At 43.6% G+C, this 23555-nt stretch overlaps 1 protein-coding gene across 3 annotated transcripts in view; it reads right to left on the bottom strand.

Moving 5' to 3' along the window:
- The window catches only part of CORO1C (coronin 1C), a 78323-nt gene extending 57909 nt beyond the window's left edge, over positions 1 to 20414 (bottom strand). The window contains exon 1 of one of the 3 annotated variants that reach the window (XM_037052342.1): positions 20316 to 20414. The gene's annotated coding sequence lies outside the window, so the exon portion shown is untranslated. Of the gene's footprint in view, positions 1 to 19895; positions 20015 to 20228; positions 20251 to 20315 lie in introns of those variants that run through there. The other 2 variants (XM_037052343.1, XM_037052341.1) reach the window with 2 other exon arrangements.
- Positions 20415 to 23555: the final 3141 nt, after the last annotated feature.

The raw sequence follows: 23555 nt of genomic DNA, 5'->3' as shown, positions 1-23555 counted from the left end.
TCCATTCTAAATGAAAGTTTTGCTGGATAAAGCAATCTTGGCTATAGGTCTTTGGATTTCATGACTTGGAATACTTCTTTCCAGCCCCTTCTTGCCTGGAAGGTCTCTTTTGAGAAATCCATTGACGGTCTGATGGGAACTCCTTTGTAGGTGACTGTCCCCTTATCCCTTGCTGCTCCTAGGATTCTCCCTTCATTTTAATCTTGGCTAATGTCATTATGATGTGCCTTGGTGTGTTCTTCCTTGGGTCCAACTTCTTTGGGACTCTCTGAGCTTCCTGGACTTCCTGAAAGTCTATTTCCTTTGCCAGATGGGGAAGTTCTCCTTTATTATTTGTTCAAATAAGTTTTCCACTTGTTGCTGTTCCTCTTCCCCTTCTGGTACCCCTATAATTCAGATGTTGGAACGTTTAAAGATGTCCTGGAGGTTCCTAAGCCTCTCCTCATTTGTTTGAATTCTTATTTCTTTATTCTTTTCTGTTTGGTCATTTTTTTCTTCCTTGTGGTCTACATCCATTGATTTGAGTGCCAGTTTCCTTTCCATCACTACTATTTTCCTGTGCATTTTGCTTCATTTCACTTAGTTTAGCCTTCACTTGTCCGTCTAATTTGTGACTAAAATCAACCAGTTCTGTGAGCATCCTGATCACCAGCATTCTGAACTGTGCATCTGAGAGGTTCGCTATCTCTTGGTAGCTTAGAAGTATTGACTCTGGGGATTTGAGCTGTTCTTCTTGAGCTATAATGTTTTGGTCTGTTTGCACCTGTTACGTATGAGGGCGAAGCCTTAGATGTTCACCAGTGTGGGGCGACCCAGGTCGCTTGGTTGTGATGCTATACATGGGGGCCGGGTCAGAGAGGGGCAATGACGTTTGTTCCACTCTCTCGGATTTCGGTCCCCTCTGCTGCTTCCCACCAGCAAATTGGGCCCTTCTGGTGCTAGTTACCAGGTGTGTAGGCTTGTGCACCCTCCAGGACCCTGTGGGTCTCTCCAACTAACTCTCTGTGAGCCTGGGAGCCTCTCTCAGCACCCCAACCCCCAAAAGTTTTTCCAATTGGTGCTTTTAGGCTTTATTTCCCATCTCTGGGGCCTTGCGTTGTACGGTTTGTCTCACTGTTCATTTTTCCACCTGGTTTACCTGTGCGTGAATGTGTGACCACAGTCAGCAGGCCACCTTGCACCCTCATTGGGTCTGCCCGTTGGCACCCCATGCCTCAGATCTGCCAACTGCCACTTGCGTGACTGGGTTGGTCCAGCCGCTTTTTCCTGCGAGACCCGCTCTGGATGAAAGGTTCGCTGTTGTCAGACTTTGGTATAGTTTAATTTTCTCTCTGTTTTGGTTGCGTTCTGGTTTCTAAATATTTGTTGTTCATAAACTTGGTTGTGCGAGGAGTTATAATGTTTCCACCTATGCTTCCATCTTGGTCAGATATCTCTTGTATTTTCTTTACCCATTCATTTGTCGATGCACACCTACATTGTTTCCATATCTTAGCTATATGGTAAATAATGCTGCAATGAACATGCAAGGTGCAGGTAATTTTTCAAGACAGTGATTTCATTTCCTTCAGATAAATACCCGGAAGTAGAGTTGCTGGATCATATGGTAGTTCTATTTCTAATATTTTTGGAAAACTTTCATACTGTTTTTCCCTAATAGCTACATCAAATTCCATTCCTACATCAATTTCTAATCAGTAGATTATATATATACTTCTGTTTTTGGCTTCAAATAAAGAAAATATAAAGCTGACTACCCATATTCATGACACTTAATAGCTCATTTATAGAGACCAAAAAATATTGAAATTTTCTTTATATGTTGGGTGAACATCTTAACCAAGAGCAAACTAAAGATAAGGTCTACCTCTATGGTTTAAGGACTTACTTGTATCAAAGGAAAGTTTGCTAGAAATCATTCTCAGAATAAAATATGTACATTCGACTGATAATCCTCAACTGTTAGAAGGCTACAAAGGCACGTTTCTTATGGTACTGCAAAGCCAAGTTATACACAGAAAATTTATTTCCCAGGCCACACATAAGAAATGTGTTGGGTGTCAGGGGGGAAAATGTATACAAGACAGGGTGTTTACAGTGTAATTGGCACCAAATAAAATACACTCAAAACACCTGAGTAAATGTACCTACATTTTCTCTATTCTGTCTACTTCCATCAATCTCATAAAAAATGACCACAATTTTGACATTTCCTTGTTTATTGAGAACTTATCTGTTTAAAGATCCCAGCAGATGTACTTCTATGGTTCATACGAAAGGCAACACATCCTGCTAGAAACACATGCAGGAAAACCCCTACTAGCAGCAAAATCCTGCTCGGCACAGTTGCTGAGACCCTGCCGGAGCATCAATTACTGCAGAGCTCACTAGGCTGAGAACGGTTCCTGGCCAGGACCACAGGGAGACTCCAGGATATCCCCAACGGGGAAAGAAAATGTTCCCTCTAGGTTGCTGCCCTGATGGTAGGCACTTTTTAATGTGCAAGAGATTTGGACGAGTCCTTTAATAGAAAATGGCAAGTAAAATAACAAACGAGGCAACAAACGTCCTAAACTCAGCTAGGACATTTACATGGCAATCCCTCAAGTGAAAAATTCCCTTAACAAGTTGGGAATGTAATACGTAAGACTGCATACAACATACACTCACAAAAGAGCAGACACCCAAAGCAAATATAGGAGGTACTATGATTAAATACAAAAATTCAACATTCGTCATTTCTGGATATGAGTTGGCTGAGCTTTTTTTGAATTTTCTTAAACAAAACCAACCAGTGACTTGAAAAGTTCACCTTAACAAATCATTTTTCCCTGCATCTATTTCCTTAATTAACAGATTCATATGAGTCATCCCAAGAAAAAAAATTCCTAATTTACCTACTTTAATAGAAGTTATTTTAAAAAGAAGAGCCCTGACCAGGTAGCTCAGTTGAGTAGAGTCACCCTGATACTCCAAGGATGCAGGTTCGATCCCCGGTGAGGGCACATATGAGAAGCAACCAATGAGTGCATAAGTAAGTGGAAAAACAAATTGATTCTCTCTCTCTCCAATTAATAAATAAAAGCCTTTTTTTTAAACCATTCTCTTTTTTTAAAGATTTTATTTATTTATCTTTAGAGGGGAAGGGAAGGAGAGGAGAGACAATATCAATGTATGGTTGCCTCTCGTGAGTCCCCTGCTGGGAACTGGCCTGCAACCCAGGCATGTGCCCTGACTGGGAATTGAACCGCGATCATGTGGTTCACAGGCCCGTGCTCAATCCACTGAGCTACTAGAAATCTTTTTTTTTTTTAAGGAAGAAAAAAGACCACAGTGCAGTATTTGGTATAAAACATAGCAGAGCCCTGACCAGCATGGCTCGGTTGGTTGAGCATTACCCCACAAAACGAAACCTGCCGGTTAGATTCCGGTCAGGGCACAGGCCTGGGTTTTGACCTGCTCCTGGTTGGGGCGCCTGCGAGAGGCAACCAATCGATGTTTCTCTCACTATCAACGTTTCTCTTCCTCTCTTTCTCCCTGTTCTCTCTCTAAAAATAAATGAATAAAATTTAAAAAAAACAGCAGAGAAGTCAAACATACAACAGACCTCACTCACGGGAGCTATGGCAGAGAAGGATTTGTACCCCACACTGATAACCTTGAGGCATGAGGGGGAACATGATTCTTTCTAGAAAAACGGCTGACCACTTAAGAAAACTGACTGAAAGCCTAGATCTTGGTTCGATTTATCATGACACCAAGAATGGTAAGAATAAGGGGTGGGGGGGAGGAGATAAGTTAAAAAAAAAAGAATAGAGGGGAAAATCATAGCCTTCCAAATAGTAACACCCCATTATTCATCCAAGTAATAGGTATGATGCCAATAATGAGGCATATGAATCATAAATGATCTGTCTCAACTTAATAACCAAATACTATTTTTTAAATGTTTCTAGGAACAAAAGGACAAGAAAATGCAAGATCTACCAAAGAGCATCCAGGCTCAGTCCTCCCAGAAGCCTGGAGTAAAAGGGTTCTAAAATTCGTCAATTCCAGGCCCTTCATTTTCAGCCCAGAGACATTATGTGACTTGCCCAAAGATAAAGGACATCTGAGAGAGAGACACAATGACCGCAAGCCACAAAGTAGAGGGCAGTTCAAACTCTCCACCCCCTGAACTTTCATAGCCTGTCATGACCAACTCCCGGTCATACATACCATTTGGCTTTCCCACATCGGCCCGGAGTGCTATTCAGGGCTTGTTCATGGGCGTGCGGCCTCAACTCAGTTCCACACTTGGCCTGCTCGTGCAGTTTTTAACTACGAAATTGCATTTTGCTCCCTTTGTAAACATGACTGGATATGGAAAAACCAAAATACAGAAGCCGGCTGTAGCATCCGAATAAACCGAGACAGACAGCAGAGAGGCATGGGTAGGCCACGCCTTTACTCCTAACTGAGACCCTCTGGGCTGACGCCAGAGGCCCACGTGCTCAACCGTCCAAAAGAGCAGCATGAAAGGGCATGCGGACAATTCTGGAAATTACATATATATGTAACAATGACAGTTTCTAAAGGCAAGACATAATGAAGAGGTTTATAAGCTTTTTAAGAAGAGAACTCCAAATTTTACTTTTTATAATTTTGTACTCACTTTAGGAATTTGTTACAAAGAAAAGTTGGGGACCACCTAATGTCAGCATAAACACTGATGATTTAGAGTAGAATATGAAACTATGAAAATGACAGCTAAAAATGAAGTCTGACAAGAAATGAAATGAGATATATACAAAAATCCAATCACCACAATAAACACTTTATCTTACATTTTATGTCAAGTGCATCTCAATGTAGCTGACATTTTAAAAAACTGAAATGAGCATATAATCAGCAAAACAGCAACATAAACATCCTAAATACAAAAACAGAAATCTCCAAAGTAATTCTCACATTAGTATGACAGAGAGACCCTTTATCACTAAAACATGCCCTAATGGGGACTGGAACACACTTAAATAAGTGACACTACAGAAATTTTGCAGTTACTAAAACATCAGATTATAAGGTTTTAGGGGTCACCTCTTGGTCTTCAATGACAGAAATACATATTTTTACCCTGGCTGGTGCGGCTCAGTGGATTGAGCACTGGCCTGCGAACCAGACAATCGCGGTTCAATTCCCGGTCAGGGCACATGCCTGGGTTGCAGGATAGTTCCCAGCAGGGGACTCACGAGAAGGAACCATACATTGATACTTCTCTCCTCTCCTTCCCTTCTCCTCTAAAGATAAATAAATAAAATCTTAAAAAAAAAAGAAATACATATTTTTATTTCACTATCAAAATAAGAACACAGTTGCCCCAAGATATCATACAAGGGTGATGTGTTTCCGATCCCCCATCTCGCTGGATTTTCTGCTTGTCCCCAGCATCTTTATAAACACAAGGACCTCCACGGGCCCCAGGAGCTTTGAGGACTGAAGAAACCTCCAGCGCAGAGGCAGAGGCACTATCTGCCCAGAGAACCCTGCGGAACTCCAGAAACTCGTCCGAGGCCGCAGTCGTCTCCCTAAGTGCCCCACAGGAGACTAGACTCAGAACCTGAACTCTCTGCCTCTCTCTTCAAAGAGCCAAATTAATCCCAAGAGTTCTCATACCAAATGCAGAACGTTTACGGACATGGCTGACACTGCAATCTCACTTAAAAATTAATGATGAATGTGTTTCAAAATACTCCCTATACTGATGATCTATTTTTCTTATCAACAACTGCTAAAAGGCACACTGTATATGACCAAACTTGCTAAGTCTGTTTCCTCTACTTGGTCAGATGGGAGTTTCCTCTTGGAATAAAATTTTAGTAAATCTTTGGCAATAGTCTGGTATGAAATCACCTGTGACTCCAAGATCTTTTTGTTGTTGCTGTTTTAAGGCATTTTTATGAAGATGCTCATAAGGCTGGTCACAGGCAAAATTAACAAAGTCAAAATACAAAGTAATCGCCTTCAACTGAAGAATTTCAGTCTTGTCCTGACCGGTGTGGCTCAGTTGGTTGGGCGTCACTCCGCCAAGTGGTAGGTTGCCAGGCTGATCCCCAGAGGTCAGGGCACACGCCCAGGCTGTGGGTTCAGTGCCCAGCTGGGGCGTGTACGGTTGCAACCAATTGGTGTTTCTCTCTCACATCGGTGTTTCTCTCCCTCTCTCTCTCCCTCCCTTCTCCGTTCTCTAAAAATAAATAATAAATGAAATCTTTTTTTTAAATTTTCACTCTTCCTTTTTTAATACCCTATACTGTGGGCAAACAATGACAAACTGTATATATGACAAAATGTGTATATATATATATATATACACACACACACACACACACACATTCTTGACAATGTTTCAAGTGAATGGTAAGGTACAGTAGGAAAAACTCTGGCCTGGATGTCAGACACACAAGTTAATCCTCACACACAGTCATTTACCCACTGAATCATTTTGGTTCCAGGGTTCTTGGTTTCTTCTACAAAATGGGAGAACTAAAACATAAACCCTACAAATCTATTCTAAAGCCTACAAATCTATTGGAAATGGTTCTTTCACTGGGCTCCAGTCCACATTCCCCAGTAAAACACACAATTCACTGAGAACTGAATTCTGAATCAGATACTAGCACAGGACTATACATGTAACACATACACTCATCCTTGAATGTTGAATAGGTCTTTAATCTCAATCATTCCTTGTTCACTTATTCAACATTCAATCACTCATTGAGCTTTGTCCATGTACCTGGCATTATGCTCTACATTGGAGACACAATGGTGAGCAAGTAAACCTGGCCCTTACTCTCATAGAGCTTACAGTCTACTGGAGGAGACACACCATAATCAAATACCGACCCGAACATTAACGTGCAGCTGGGACAGACACTGGGATGATGACGTGTATGGGGAACATACTGGTAACCACGTCAGAGAACCACTACTTTGTATTGGCACACAAGAGCCTTCTCTTTACAAGTAGGATGTCTGAAAGGAGTAAAAACAGAGGAAAAAAGACTTAAATACATATTGTACCTTTTCAGATTAACAACTGGATCTGCAGCTTTAAAATTAAGAAAGTTTGCCTAGCAAGACGCCTGAAGCTTGAAGGTAAATACATTGAGCATGATATTTGAAAACGAAACTAACATGACTCAAAACAAAAATCTCCCTATGTTTCCAGAATTTTCAGACATCCTACAGAAACAGGAAAGTGCACCTCTTAAACTCTTACTGCAATTTATGACAGATCATTTTGTCTATCTGATCCTTTTTGGTAAAATTATAAACTATTTCCTTATCAGTACATCTATCCTCTAAAAGGGGAAAAGAAATAAACACAGAATGTCAGTATCGACAACAGAGTACAAGAAACTGTAACAACATAGCTCACTAGGGAAAATGTAGTTACAACCACATAAATACTTTCTGTAATCTCTAAAAACTGCCAGAAATAACACACAATTACAAAAACAATTTTTTGTGATCACTTATCACAACATCAATCACTAAATATTTTAAACCAAAGCCTGTCATTTTTGAAAGTTTAATATATCGCACAAATGACCTCTTAAATGATGAGACCGCTCAGCAACTGAAACGGTGCGCAATTTGCAATATTTTAACTTACTCGGTCCCTGTCAACTTCTCGAGTCCAATCAACCCCCAGTGAATCCGTAAAGCTCTAGGAGCCACTCAAGGGCCCCCGAGACCTACCCTCTGATTCCTCTGCAGCGGGTCCTAGAGCCTCTGTCAGGTCAGAACAAACCACCAAGTGGGACAGTGACACTTACCAGTCAGTCGAGGCATTAAAAGATGAGAAACCAGACAAAGACAAGAAAGGGAAACTCCGCCGTTACACGGCTACTTTAACTTTAAATCCTCATCCTGATACAAATTATGGTTCTTTCCATATCTGTTTTAACAAAAACTCTTAGATGAAAGCATGCTTCCATGAGGATGTGGCTTCGTGGATTCTTTCCGAAGGCAAAGTCACTGACTGGACTATAAAACAAAGCCCCAAGAACCCCATGCTACCAATATTTTCAATTTATTTAATAAGCCAGTTAAGTAAATTTGCAATAAAGCACCAAAATGTAGTGTTGCTCTATTTTTCACCAGAATTCATGCTTTAAGTAACCAAAATGCCAAGATTTGCTTTGCAATTAAATGTTTCAATAAAGAAATGTATATAGCCCTGGCTGGTGTAGCTCAGTGCTTTGAGAGAGGGCCTGTGAACCAAAGAGTTGCTGGTTCAATTCCCAGTCAAGGCACACGCCTGGGTTGCAGGCCAGGTCACCAGTGGGGGCCACATGAGAGGGAACTACACATTGATGTTTCTCTCCTTCTCTCCTTCCCTTTTCCTCTCTCTAAAAATAAATAAATAAGCCCTGGCTGGTGTAGCTCAGTGCATTGAGTGCGGGCCTGCGAACCACACAATCGTGGTTCGATTCCCAATCAGGGCACATGCCTGGGTTGCAGGCCAGTTCCCGGCAGGGGACTCACAAGAAGCAACCATACATTGATATTTCTCTCCTTCTCTCCTTCCCTTCCCCTCTAAAGATAAATAAAATCTTTAAAAAAAGAAATGTATATATACACACTTTGCTAACATTTATTTATAATGAAAATTACGAGGTTAGCTCGTCATAAGATAATGTAATAAAGCAAATGTTTACAATTAGCAGTCCTACACCACAGAAAACTTCATCTTTATTCCTTCCATCTTCTAGGAAAATGGGAAGACTGACAACCCCTAACACAAGTGTATCACGTAAAACTGAAATTCAATTATTCAATTAACGTTCACTGAGCACCGCCTGTGTGCCACGTAGTGTGCCGGGAAATGGAGGCACAGAAAATGTACGGTATTTGCTTCCTTTCAGGAAGTTCACTTTCACAAACTAGAAAAATAATAACTCCATATTTATATTTACTTTTTAATTTCTACTCATAGTACCCAAAATGTAATTAGTTTTAGTGTAGAAATCATTAACAGTAGTGACACCTACAAATTACATTTGCATATTCCACGTCTATACTATATTTACATTTGACTCAAATATACCGTATAAATGTATATTCCATTACGATGACTTTCCACAGTCTGGGCCCTCCCACCTCTCTGATACTCCTGTTCCCCAATTACACCTGTTTGGAGGCAGCCTGGTGCTATTTCGCTCACCCACAGGCAGGGCCTCACTGTTAATTTCCCATAAATACTGACCCTCCAATGCCCTGTCCTCTTACCTCCCAGAGCTCAATCCCCAAACAGAATTCAGCACTAAGAATTATATACTTGAGGGTTAGCAGAAGTTTGTGATCTATTTTTTTAACACCTGCACATTTTTGAAGTAAATCAAAACATTAAGCTTGTCATTAACACTTTGTGAAGACCTTTTTCTTAATTGTACCAGAAAAGGCAGGTCCTCATCTTTATTCCACTCAGCATCATAAAGTGTTTGAATGAGCAGAGGTCTTGGAAACCAGGCAGTCCGAACCCTTCAAAAAGGCAGTAACCAAAAGAAGATGTCAATTATTTCCGACTGTTTGCACAAGAAAGGGCTTTCTGGTAAGTTTATAAAGAAACAGAAATGCAGCTGGAGATCAGCACCTAGCTCTGGCCAGTTGGTACCACAGCTGCCCTCAAGGTACAGCCTTCAGCCGGCCCTGATCCACTGCTCAAGGGTCACAGAAACCAAGCCGCTTTGCTAAACCCTAAGACCCTTTCCAGCTTTGATTCCTAAATGGCAAGAGGGGGGGAAAAGGATCATGAGTATTTGGGGGACAAATGTGGCAGATTCACTGTTTTAGAGGTAACGGGAAGGACCTTTCCAAGCAGGCAGGGCTTCCTCCTAATTTCAGGTGTCAGGGCTAGCCTCTTCACGTGGGCTCTGCCTGATTCCACATGCCTTCTCAGCTCTCCCCTGGAAACCGTGTTACACGCACTGAATGCCAACATTTCATGAAGACAATCTGTCCATCAATAAGGAGTCTCCTTTTAAAATATATTAATATTGTAGCCCCTACAAGGGTTAAGGAATGTGAGTGAGAGAACATAAGGCCTGTAGTTATCTTAAAGCTGAATAACGGTGATTATGGTTTAGTAACAACTGTGGCCATCCAGGAATACATTCGTGGAAATAAATTTGAGCCCTTTGCTTTGCTCCTACCATTTAAAGATCAGACTAACCAGGCAAGTGGAAGCTTCAAACTAAGAGAGAGGATAAAGAACTTGGAGGACTGCTGTGGCATGAGGCTGCTGGGTGTCACACAGCCTAGAGCAGACAGCTGCGATGTGGATCCTTACTTCCGTTTCACAGACTCCCAGCTCCAGAATCCCATTATCACCATCAACAGTCTCAAAAGCTGTGCTGTGAATTAAACAGGTTTCCTCATTCTTCGGTGTAGGCTGAGAACTCACCCACCACTTGTAATACTGAATCTACACCAAAAAAATGCTGTCTGAATTCCAAATAACTGAGTTACTCTTTGGAACATAACCCAGTCGTGGGTTGGGAACTGAATATACACACTGAATATACAACAGAAACTACATCCGGGCTCTCCAACCATCCACAGAAAACCACCTGGTGCATGACTATCCTTCGTCCGTAAGATGCATCATTTGTCCCACCTGACAATGTGATGCAGCCCAGACGTCCAAGATATCTCTCCCTTGCATAAGATCAAACTGGAAGTGTTAGGGTTAAAAAAAAACCCACCAAACTTCCCATTTATCTTCTATAGTAACACTGCAATGCAACAGTAGCCCACATTAGAGACAGAGCCTAAGGAAAATTACTCTAATTCTAAAACAGACAACACGCATCTTATTAAGTATCACCCCCAAAGAGCTGCGGCCAGCACACGCTGGCTCGAGCCACTCGCTTGCTTGCCAAGAAAAATTAGGATGACAATGTTAAACTAAAGACACTACTAACCACAAAATTAATTTACCACCGAGCTTGTAAAGTGACTAGTCTCCTAATAAATCCTTCCGCTTAATGGAGATGACGGCTCCAGTGCATACGTGTCTCCCAGTCACCACTCAGACCGCATTTGAGTTTCTGTATTAATAAATCAGCCTCAACTCTTTAAGTTCCTAAGAATGAAAGGAATTAGAATCTTTAACCAGAAAAGAATGCTTGACCATTATGAAAAGGAATCTAAGTATCTTTCAAGTGAAGTAAGCAAACAATGGTGATTAAACATTTGTCTTACGGAGGGGGTGCTTGTGAACTTTGCGAAGAACCCCTACAATACCAGCAGAAAATATACCCCAAAGGTTTCACCCTCCCAACACCCCCTTTCCCAAGCATGTCATGGCCTTTCAGGAGCTGAAAGAGCACGGCTCTATTCATCCAGGATAAAGGCCTCAGCAGGTGTCAGGACATGCGGGCACACATCTGATTCCACGGTGGGTCAAAAAGGCTCTTCCCAGGAAGTGCCTAGATTCGCAGTGTGTTGTGGTCCCACAGGGACAGAATGACCACACTGTGGGGCAATGATCAGTTCCTGCTAAACCGAAGGGGTTTGCATTTTACCTTTACAATCTGTGTGGTTTAGTGCCGAACATGTCGTTCCTGTCAGACTTATCATTTGCATCTGGGAATGGCCTAATGGTGCCAATTATTCAGGGAAGACCGGATGCAGTGGCTTCTTTGCAATACTAACTGGTCTTTGAAACATTTGAGGTAAGTCCCTATAACCATGAATAGGTTATAATATTGAAAAAAATAAAAATGGATAAATAAAACACTGTCAAAGAACTTCGTATTAAAACTAGAAAATCAAGTACACCAAAGGCTTATGCGACAGATTCCACATATTTAAGTTTCCCAAAAAATGCATGTAAAAAACCTTCTGAAAATGTGGACCAAGCTTAGCAGTTATATACATGTGCAAAAAGGTGAACAGGTGAGGAAAACAAAAACACTGTGATAAGGAACTGAAGAGAGAAACTGGGAGTAGGCTCACGCTGTATGTCTGGCAAAAACCACGGTGGAAGGTTAAGAGAGGACTGTTGCCTTATGTCAAGGACTAAATATCAGGTTCACACTGTAAAAAAAAAAAAGGTTTCTCAAATCCACACTATAATATAAACCTGCCCTACCAACTATAAAAACAAATTCATACTTCTCATGGAAACAGGTGGAGGGAGGCTGGGGGAGGAAGAAAGGGACAGTCTAAGTTCCTGATCTTGGGCAAGTCTCTCAAAGCTCCTGTGAGCACACTTCCCTCACCTGGGATATCAGACGGGCACTTCCCACCCTGGCTGTGATTCAGGGTCCTGAGCGAGCTGGAGTCCAGGCAGATGTATTTATAGAGGTCTACAGCTGATCCTCAGAGACCTTCAAGAATGAGAGAACCTCTGGAGCTGAGAGGTAAATCTTCCAAACCCCCCTAAAATTATAATTTTACAAGGTGCTTGAGACACTGGTATTAAAATATAATCCATTATTCATATTTTTAAAAATGTGTATCAGTGCATGAACAAAGGGGAAAAATAAATATGTAATACTGTGAAGTTACTCTCTTCTTCATCCAAAATACAAGCCTCCTACTCCCACTTATATTCCAGTTTCTCTTTCTCTGGCCTGTGCATCCATCTGATTTCATTTCTCTTTACTGTGGCGAACAGAAGGACCCGCTTTTGTTATTAATATAAGATTCAAATGACAGGCCCAATTGAACATCCCATGAAACTACCGTGGCTCTTTTCCTACACAGAATGTTACGCTTTATCTCAATGCTGCCATTCTCATTATAACCAGATGAGTATCTCAAACTCTGCAGTTCAATCTCTCAAACCCTAACACACATCATTTGCCAGGAACTAACCCTTTTTCCTTAACAGATAAATAGATAAACACAGACAGATTGAACACAAGAACAAGGACTAAGTAAGAAAAGCTTGTCTGCACAGGCATTTCCAATTCAGATAGATGGCAAAATACTACTTCATTTTTACCACCTTCTTATCCTAAAATTAGACACTTTTTTTCCTTCTTCAGTGATTCTTTGATTCAAAGTCTAAATGCTGAGGTGGGAGTGGGAAGCCATACACGAATAGCTTAGCGTCAGAAATAAAACCTACTCTACTAGATTCTCCGCAGTTCCATTCATTAGCAGACAAGTAAGAGTGAAGGGCGAGGGAACACAAATTTATCTCATGCTGCTCATTATTAAGCACTTTACGGACTTTTTCTCATTTAACGTTGACTATAACCCAGCAAGGCAGTCATTAGCATGGCCATCTGACAGAACAGGAAACTGAGGCTCGGGGAGGTGAAGTCACAGTTAACTAAGAAAGGGAGTCAAGGGTGAAATCCAGCTCAGTCTTGCCATGAAGGCCTGTGCCCTTCCTTGCCTCCGATTTTCTAAATACAAAACTCTCTTACAGCAAGAAATGACACAAGGTGTTTTTCTTCTCTTCTTTATACCTTGCCACCACCCAACCACTTCAATGAACCCAAAGCAGAAAATGTACCCCAAATGGCCAACAGGTTTCTTCTAATTCTCAGGAAGAAATTAAGTGTCTTTAAGTAAAGTAGTAAAAGTGAACAAAACAACACAAAATATGACTAGACTACTACTTGAGTTAGATCAGGGGTGTGAAACTCATTTTTACCGGGGGCCACATGAGCCTGGCAGTTGCCCTTCCAAGGGCCAAATGTAATTTTAAGTCCTTAACAGTTAAGGAGTAAGTTACATTTATACAGTCCAAAAACTATTTGCCCCTTTGAAGGCGACCGCAGGCTGACATGATGGTCCTGGAAAAAAATGAGTCTGACACCCCTGAGTTAGATGCTCTGAGAGAAGCAGGAGAGCACGCACAAAAGAATGAAAGGAAAGAATGTGTCCTTACAACCCAGTTTACATCCTTTACAAGGCCTGTGCGGGGGTAGTTCCCGCACTGGCGACCAGTTACCACCAGAGCTGACCTGCTGCATCTGCGCAGGCTAAATGTACCAAACTCAAAGTGCTCCCTGGCCACCTGCCCCACCGACACCGTGGGCCAGTCATTACTGTTCATTAGAGGGAAGAACCTGGATGATAATGTTCTGCCCTCCGGAAAACGTTTCAAAGACTGGTTTTTAAAATTCGAGCAATTTTTTGGTAAGAGTTAGACTTGGATGCCCTAGAGGCAGAGGAGAATTACCTCTGCCCTTCCTGTTATTCTAACACAGGCAAGAAAACCACGAATAAAATTCAGAGAAAGCCACCGACCTCAGGATCTTTCCAGTTAACATCAATAACCATTCATTCAGCAAATACCCAGTAGGCACTGAAGACCAAGCTGTGATCAAGAAAATCTGGTTTGCCTTCCATGTCAATGTCTCTCTTGCATTCCACCTTGGATGAGAAGGCATCTTTCAGACTGTAAGGTTAAGTTCTGGTCCAGTTCTTGTAGCAGATAGGAGTAATGAACGGCTGACGCATCAGAGCAGGAACAATGTCTGCCCAAGAGAATGAGTAAGGTTTCACAGAGGATCCCAAAGGGCAAATGGGATACGGCAAGTGGAAAAGGGGGCAGCAGAGTAAGCGCAGCACAAGAAGACCTAAAGGCTAGGATGTTGTGGGGCTGATACATAACAGGAGCAGTGAGAGATAAGGCAGCCTGAAATGAGAGACGCCTTGACCCACAGCCATATTAACAAGCCTGAACTTTAACCACAGACACAAGGGTAGGAGACAACCAGAGGATTTAAACAGCAAAATGACATTGTTCCCTGGGGCACCCTTTTTTGCTGTTGGACTAACTCAAATGTTTTCCTAGCCCTTCACCTTTGGCTTTTAATGTATATAATCAAAGTATTGATTAGAATGTGATTTAAGGTCTAAATAATTTATAACTCCATTATTATCCATTCTGACTCCATTATGCATAAACTGGACTTCACAAAATCTAAAAATTTTATGCTTCAATGACACCATCAAGAAAGTAAGCCCTGGCTGGTGTGGCTCAGTGGACTGAGTACCGGCCTGAGAACCAAAAGGTCGCTGGTTCAATGTTCAATTCCCACTGAGGGCACATGCCTGGGTTGTGGTCCAGGTCCCCAGTAGGGGCATGTAAGAGGCAACCAGTTGACATCTCTCTCACATATCAATATTTCTCTCCTTCTCTCTCTCTCCCTTCTCTCTCTAAAAGTAAATACATAAAATCTAAAGGAAGGAAGGGAAGGAGGGAGGGACGACAGGAAAGGAAAAGAGAGAGAAAAGACCCCTGGCAGGTGTGGCTCAGTTGGTTGCAACGTCACCCAATAAACTGAAGGTTTGCAGGTTCGATTCCTGGTTAGGGTACATGCCTAGATTGCAGGTTTGGTCCTTGGTTGGGGCATACACAAGAGGCAACCGATCAATATTTCTCTTCAGCATCAATGTTTCTCTCCCTCTTTTTCTCCATCTCTCCCTTCCTTCCATTCTCCCTAAAATCAATAAGCATGTCCTCCAGTGAGGATTAAAAAAAAAGTGAAAAGACAACTTTCTTTTGGAGAAAATTTTTGCAAATTATGTATCTGCTAAGGTACTTGTTTTTAGACTATAACTCATAACTTAACAATAGAAAAATAACCCAACTTTAAAATAGGCAAAGCATTTGAACAGACATATCTCCAAAGAAAATATACAGTTGCCCTCTAATCACATAAGATGCTAAATACATCAATAGTCATCAGTGAAATGCAAATCAAAACCACAATGAGATATTACTTCACATCCACAAGGATGGCCAAAATCAAAGTCAGAGAATAGCAAGTGTTGCCAAGGACGTGGAAAAACTGAACCCTTTATACACGGCTGGTGGGATTGTAAAATGGTGCAGCTGCTTTAGAAAACAATCTGGCAGGTCCTTTAACAGCTATACATAGTTACCAACAAGACCCAAAAATCCCCAAGAGAAATGAAAATATATGTCCATACAGAAACTTGTACATGTATGTCACAGCAACACTACTCCTAATTGCCAAAAGGGGGAAACATCCAATATTGACTGGCTGATGAATGAATAAACAAAACATGGTATATCCATACAATGTAATATTATTCAATCATAAAAAAAAGAATGAAATACAGATACAGGCTACAACATATATGAACCTTGAAAACATGCTTAATAAAAGAGAGACACAAAAGACCCCTTATTGTATGATTCCACTTCCATGAAATGTCCAAAATCAGCAAATCCAGAGACAAAAAGTAGATTAGTGGTTGCCTAGGGCAGGGGAGGGGGGAGAATGAGGCAGAAGGGATTGTTAATGGGTACAGGGTTTCTTTTGGGGCTGATGAAAATATTCTACAATTGTAGTGATGACTGCACAACTCTGTGAGTATGCTAAAAACCAATGAATTGTACACTTCAAATGAGTGAATTGTATGGCATGTGAATTATATCTCAATAAAGTGATTATAAAACAAAAAGGAGCCCAACTGTTGTGGCTCAGTTGGTTGAGCATCCTCTCACAAAGCGAAAGATCACGGGTTCAATTCCCAGTCCAGGCGCATACCTAGGGTGCAGGTTCGGTCCCTGGTCAGGGCACATATGAGAGGCAACCAACTGATGTTTCCCTCTCACATCAATGTTTCTCTCCCTCTTTCTCCCTCCCTTACCCGCTTTGTAAAAATAAACAAAATCTTTAAAAAATGTTTAAAAAACAAAAAAGACTCCATTATACACTATTAAAATACAAAATAAGGTCTCGAAAAGTAGTATATAATCTTGTTCACTCACTTTAGAGGATCTGAACCAGGGCAATGAAAACCCAGAGAGATTCTGTTACTCAACATTCTAGGTACTAGGTCATACTGAAATATTCATGACAATTTCCATGTTTTAATACAGAAAAGGCATCCTAAGTTTAAAAACTCACATGAGCATCGGAAAAGAGTTCCTAATTCAAAATAACCCAGGGAACTCATCAAATAGAAAATACACACAGAAATGTACCCCAAATATGAAGCTGGCACCCAATTTATTACTTTTCCACCTCTGAAAAAGAAGTCAAAGATAAAACAGTCCAGTTAGTAATAATAACAATATTTCCAAAGCACCAGTTTGTGGCAAATCAAAGTATTAAGAAATAACTTGCCATCACATAAAGAACCGAATCTTCCATTCTCCGTTACGTAACTAAGAACTAATAGTTTATCCCCTGAAACACTCTATTTCATAGACAAGAGAGTGATCCTCCTTCTCCTGGTTGGAGTGGATCTCCAAAGGTACAGCTGTATTAAGTATAAAACTCACCTAAGAAAAAAATACAACAGTGTTTAAAAAGTGCCACATCTCAATCCTAAATCTAATCCTAAACGATATATAAAGTAATAGACATAAATGCTGGTTAGCACAATCTGCAGGCAAAATAACAAATGATCACAAAAATTTCAATACTGGCCCTGGCCACATAGCTCAGTTGTTCAGAGTGTCATCCCAATACACCAAAGTTGTAGGTTCAATCCCAAGTCAGGGCACATACAACAATCAACCAATGAATGCATAAATAAGTGGAACAAAAGTCAACCTTCCTCTAAAATTAATAAATTAAAAAATAAAATTTAAAGAAAAATTTGCCTGGACTGGTGTGGCTCAGTGGGTTGGATGTCATACTACAGACCACAGGGTCACAGGTTTGATTCTCAGTCAGGGCACATGCCTGGATTGTGGGCCAAGTCTCCCGTTGGAGTGGGTGGGAGGCAACAGAACAATGTTTCTCCCTCTCTCTCCCTCCTATCCCCTCTTTAAAAATAAATAAATAAAATCTTTTTAAAAATTTAAAAAAGGAAAATTCAATACTGTGTGCAATGATATCTCATTGGTATGTGTCTATTAAAATTCATCAGGCTTAATTCCCTTCCACAAATAATCAAAAACAAATACAGACAGGGCACATTCCAGATCTGTCATAAATCTGTGTATCCAACCTTTATACCCATCTTTGTTCATTCCTCAGTACACCTGACTACTATCACCTACCACAAAACACTGTCCTCAAGACCTAACACACAGCACAATTTCCAGTTTTATTTGACTTTTTTTTTACCTCTATTTATTTATGCAACCTCTCAGACCTAAAGGTTACTGTTAGGTTTCATATCCAAAAACTGCAACTCTGAAATGTATCTCCAAGCCAAAAACATTAGTTTCCTTAAATTACTTTTCTGAAATATACAGAATCAAGTCCAAAATACATACACCCATCTTTTTGCCTGCCCAATTGAACAGACGGGACAAAACAACTGCTTATACTTAATCATGTCTCTGACCATTCTAGCAGGCCCTGGTGTCAGGAGAGAGTTTTGCCCGAGGACAATGAAATTCATTATTATATAGAGTGACTAAGAGCCCTACAAGTTCGGTTTTAGAATGTAATCCCAATCGAGAAGGCTCCGGTAGGAGAGCCCTAGTATTTCGTGGTAACTATTTCCAAAAGTAAATATATTCGCCAACCAGTACCAGTTTAAAAACACACACTGTGTTCATTTCTTTCCAAATGTCTTATAGGTAAGCAAAGCCTTTGTATCCTGCTATCCTGAGAGAGATGAACAACTTGCAATTTGCCTCTCACACCAAATCCCACGTTTGCAACATGTAGAGCAAGGGCTTCAGACACCACAAAACAAGGGCAGCCTACATTAAGGCCAAATATAGGATGTGTTTCTAAACCACCATGCAGTAAAGCCTACGTTTCCTTTTCCAGCCATCAAAACCCTTTGAACACTCCCAAAAAAGGACGGTAGGGCCAGCGCCTCTCTCCAAGAGGAAGCCCCTTTCTTCTCAGCTTTCCCGCAGCCTGCCACTTCCCCCAACACGTTCAAATCGTTTAAGAGACGGAGAGCTGGTGTGTGTGCGCCTGTGTCGACCGGCGGGAGAGCTCGGTTCCTGCATTTCCACCCTCAACATCTGACCTCATCCTCAGTCATTTAAGCGCAGCGCAGCCCCACCTGCACCTTGCTCCTTTTTACTGCGTCCCTCGCCAGCTGTTTCGCTATTATGGGAGCACATCTCTGAATCACCCAGTTCACCCAGACACTCCTGGCCCCCCGACCCTGCAGCATTCCTGCTTCATTCTTCCTCTCCCAACCGCCCTCCCCCACCGCCACCCCCACCGGTCCCAGCCCTCCGCTCCCAACGCCGGGCTCATCCCCTTCCCAAACCGCCCCCACCCACATTACTATAGCTCTGGCCCTGTTCCGCCCTTTCTGACCCCTAACCCAGATCTTCAGGGTCCGGAGCCAGCCTCGCACCCAAAGCTTGGCAACCCCAGGGCCAGAGTCACCCTCGCCCCTCCCACGCAGGGCCCAGCTCGCCCCCGCCACACGTGAACCCCAACCCTGCCCACCCCCACCCACTCGCTCCCAAGAGCCGCTCCAACTCCGTCCCCAGGTCTGGCGCCCCGCGACTCTGCGCCCTAGCCTCAAGCAGCCCCACCCCATCCAAAACCCCACCCAACCAGACAGGTCCCGGACCCCTAAAAACCTTCCTCGGCCAGCACAGACCGCACTCGGTCCGCAGCTCCTCACGCGGCCGGAAGGTTTCCGAAACCGTAAAAGCCTCCCTTGGGCAATCTCCCCTCCAAAAGGACCCGGGTTCACTCTCCCCAAGCCAAGCGGTTCTGTCCCCAACTCTCTCCTCCCCGAGGCCCCGAGCCTCCAACAGCAGCCCCGACCCCAAACCCCCGCACACCGGCCAGGGTAAGCCCCGGGTCCAAGGACCCGCACCCCGTGCAGCCACCCCAGTCCACTCCCCTACACCCGGCCCTGCCCGCAGCCCCGCCGGTTCCTGTCAGCTGGCGCCAGCACATGCTGAGAGGACAGGTCCGCCCGCCCGGCTCGCTCCGAAGCGGCCCCGCCAGGCGCGCGCTGCTCACCAGGGCCGAGGTGCCTCAGGCGCCGCCGCCGAAGTCCCCGCTGCAAATCCCGACGAAGCCTCCAACCGCTGTCGCCTCCCGCCTGGCACTGAGAGCGGCGCGGGGGAGGGGCGTGGGCAGCCGCCACCGCCCCCACCGCCTCACGCAGGCTCCACCCCCGCACCGCACTGCGCCCAACCAGAACTGTCGGGCTGCGGCGCGCCCCGCCCACTTCCGGCAGGAAAGTGCGGTTCCCACCCGGAGATCCACGCCTCATTCTCTTTAACGCCCCCTCTGGTCGCGCTGAAGGATGCAGGAGAGCCGCAGAGGAAGGCCCGGCCCAGGCGCTCCTACCGCCCGCTCGTCAGCTAATTAGCTGGAGGGCCACGCCCACTGCTCCTCCTAACCGGGAACGGCGGTTTTAGAACCCCGCCCACTGACCTGCTTGGCTCTGCAGGGCCACATGCCGGGCTCTTCAAAGATTCCTCCAGAGCCCCTTAAAAACCGGAACATCAGGTCCACTGAGCCCCGCCCACTACCCATCCAACCCCTCAGCCAGCCTCCAGGCTCCCTGAGCTGGGATCCCCGCCCATTGCTTCGGAACCGACCTATCGGCACTACAAAACTCCGAAGCAAATTCTAGAAGACCCGCCCATAGATTAAGCACCCAACTTGTAAGCCCCGCCCACTTCCTATCTAAACGCTCAGAATTCCAAGCTCCTCCTCCAATCCCCGCCTCTGGCCGCCTAAGCTCCGCCTTTGCTCCCAGTATCCCTTCCCACCACCGGCTCCGGGGACTCTGGTTGCTCTGGCTCTACCCCTACTTTCCATTGTTGTATTCATAGTACTGGGTGGCTGAACCTGAGCTGGGCCACTCCCATATATCCCCCGCCCCTGCAAGGAGGGCCTGTCTTGACCCCATTTCGCAGGTGAGGAAATGAAGGATGCACGGTCCCTCCCTTCCTTTTCCTGGTCAAAGTCCCTCACTCGTTTGCTTAATAATTAGACTGCCTCAGCCTGAAAGTCAGGGCGCCGGGATTGAGCGCCAGCTCCGCTGCTGTCAGACTGTGTCCTGGGGCACTTTCTTTCCCCTCTACAAGCCCACATTTCCTGATCGTTAGCGTAAAATTGTCTTATTAATAATAGCCAGAGTCCCCTTCTAAAATACCAAACTCTGAAATACCAACATTTGGGGAAACTAGGCAAAACTCGGAGATAGGGCTATTTACTTCCCGAAGCAAGGTATCTTTGCAGTTCACAGGGGAATCTTTCATTTTAAGCATACGCCTGAGAAGTGTGCATTGTGTAAAACAATGTCCACCCGAAGCAAAACAGCTATCACAGCAAATTACTTATTCTCTCTAAGCCTCAGTTTATTAGTAAAATAGGGATACTGTAGTAGCAGCCCCACCCCTGAAGGATTCCATAAGTCCACTGTTAACAATGCACTCAGCAGGCCCTGGACTGTGTGACCTGGTGGGAGTGTCACCAATAACAGAAAGGACGTGGGTTCAATTCCCCATCAGGGCGCATATCTATGTTGCGGTTTCCGCCCTTGGTCAGGTTGTGCGATCCCCGGTGCGGGTGAATGTGGAACGAAACTGTGTTTCTCCCTGCACTGATGTTTCTCTCCCTCCCTTCCTTTCCCTCTAAAGGCAACGAAAAAACATGGTGAAGATTTAAAAATACATGCACTCCGCAGGGTGCCTGACTTGTAATAAGCCTTCAGCAAATGTACCTGTTGCTGTTACTGCTGTGCTTCACTAAGGGGGGATGCATTTCACTTTGCGTTGAAACAACCACTGACTGCAGGAGGGACTGAGCACTCTTTTGGTAGGTAGATGCGGCTGCTCACTTCGTTTAAATGAGATGAAAGTGCCTAAGCATCTAGGGCAGGGCCTGGTATTTGGCGATGCACAAAAAACGATGGACCATTATGATGGTTCCTATCTTTAATGAAACAAGGACATTGAGAGCAGGTGAGTTCTGCGTGGCTCTGGGAAAATGAAGGTTGATAAAGAGCCCTGAGATGGAACTGGGAACCAACTGGCATACTCTTTGGTAACAGATTATGGCCAACATTTTCCATCACTAATATACGCCAGTCACTCTCTTCGTGATTGAAACGCAACATCTTCTGAAATCCCCTCCATAATACTATGGCGCCAGAACAATTCTTAACCCTCGTCTATAAAGGTAAAGAAAATGAGAAGTGAAATCACTTGTCCAAGGTCACAAAGCCTGAACTAGGGGAACTAATGATAGAACTGACATTCCGCTAATTACAGAGTCTGCACCCTTAGCCAGTTAGTTGTTGTTACATTAAACTGCCTCTGTGGTGGCGTGACACACACGCACACACAACAGATCTTGGATTCTGAAAGACTTAGCTCTAAATTCGGCTTCTACTACTTCCCAGCTGTGTGACCTCGGGCAAGTCACTTCTCCTCTCTGAGCCTGACTCCCCTCATCTACGAAGTGTTGTTCATCCAAAGGCGAGTGGCTTTGAAGATTCGAGGGTTTAGATTTAATGAATTGAGACATGGCAAAGCATCCAGCATAATGTCCGGCATAAACTAAGTGTTTAACGTTTAAAGCATGTTGGTTTCCTTCTCCTAGTTCTTTAAATGATGAAATTAGGAGTAAAATTTTCCATGACACTCATTCCTCCCCGTGACACCACCATAAGGCAGCCACAGAATACGCTGTGAAAGAAAGATCCCAAGGCTTTTGCCTTCCAGCTGCCTGTTTCAGTTCCCGGTTTTACCCCTGGGTTAGGGAGTTAATTTTTACAGAGGAAGCGTCGAAAGCCACAAGCAATGCCACCTCATCACCCCACCCTACACCTCTCCAAATGTCAACGGAAAGCTGCCGTTCCTAGAAGCAGGAGGAAAATTGCAAAACCCCTTCTCTGCTGGGAGAAAACCCCCATCATCTCACCGTTCTTGAAGCCATAGCAACATCTTTGTGGGCCCTGAGGAAATCTTGGCTCCATCCAAGCTGGCCCTGAATGGAGGGTTTAGGTCTAGGTAAGATGCTGGGTTTGAGAGTTCTTTCCTGCTTCCAAAAGGTGATGATTCCGGAAGTGGCCTCAGAGAGATGCCAACGATGAATTTAACAATCAGGAAAAAGGAGAGCGATTCCAAATCACTCACATATGAAGAAGAATGAATCCTGGGACCGGCCTTCAGAGGCTCCTGAGCAAATCATTTTTCCAGCTTCTCAGTAGCAAAGAGGGGACATTATTCTTAGATTGCCAGGGCAACCTGGAAGCTGAGTAAATTGCCCTACATGAACAAATAATAATAATATTAAATAAATGAGAGACTGGAAGCCCCTGAAGTCACCTCAGTTGGCGAGACCCCTGAGTGACAGAAGAGGAGTGACTTCAGAGGACAAAGCTCAGACAGCATTAAAATTCACTCTACGTCGATAAATCTTGATCGTCACCACTCTGAGTGCTGCTTTCTGCAAAATAAAAGCAGAAAATGAGAGGCTGGCTACAGAAGCATGTATTGTTGAATTCAATTTTTTTATTTCGAGATGATTGTGGATTCACATGCAGGTGTAAGAAATAATACAAGAAGATTGAGTGTACCCTCTACCCAGTTTCCCCCTATGGTGGCATCTCGCAAAACCGTAGTACAATATAACAACCCAGGACTGACTCAGATTCAGTCC

This window comes from Sturnira hondurensis, unplaced genomic scaffold (genome assembly GCF_014824575.4).
Source record: "Sturnira hondurensis isolate 20B ecotype Veracruz unplaced genomic scaffold, ASM1482457v3 Scaffold0007406, whole genome shotgun sequence".
Taxonomy (NCBI): domain Eukaryota; kingdom Metazoa; phylum Chordata; class Mammalia; order Chiroptera; family Phyllostomidae; genus Sturnira; species Sturnira hondurensis.
This window is presented reverse-complemented; position numbering and strand designations above follow the sequence as displayed.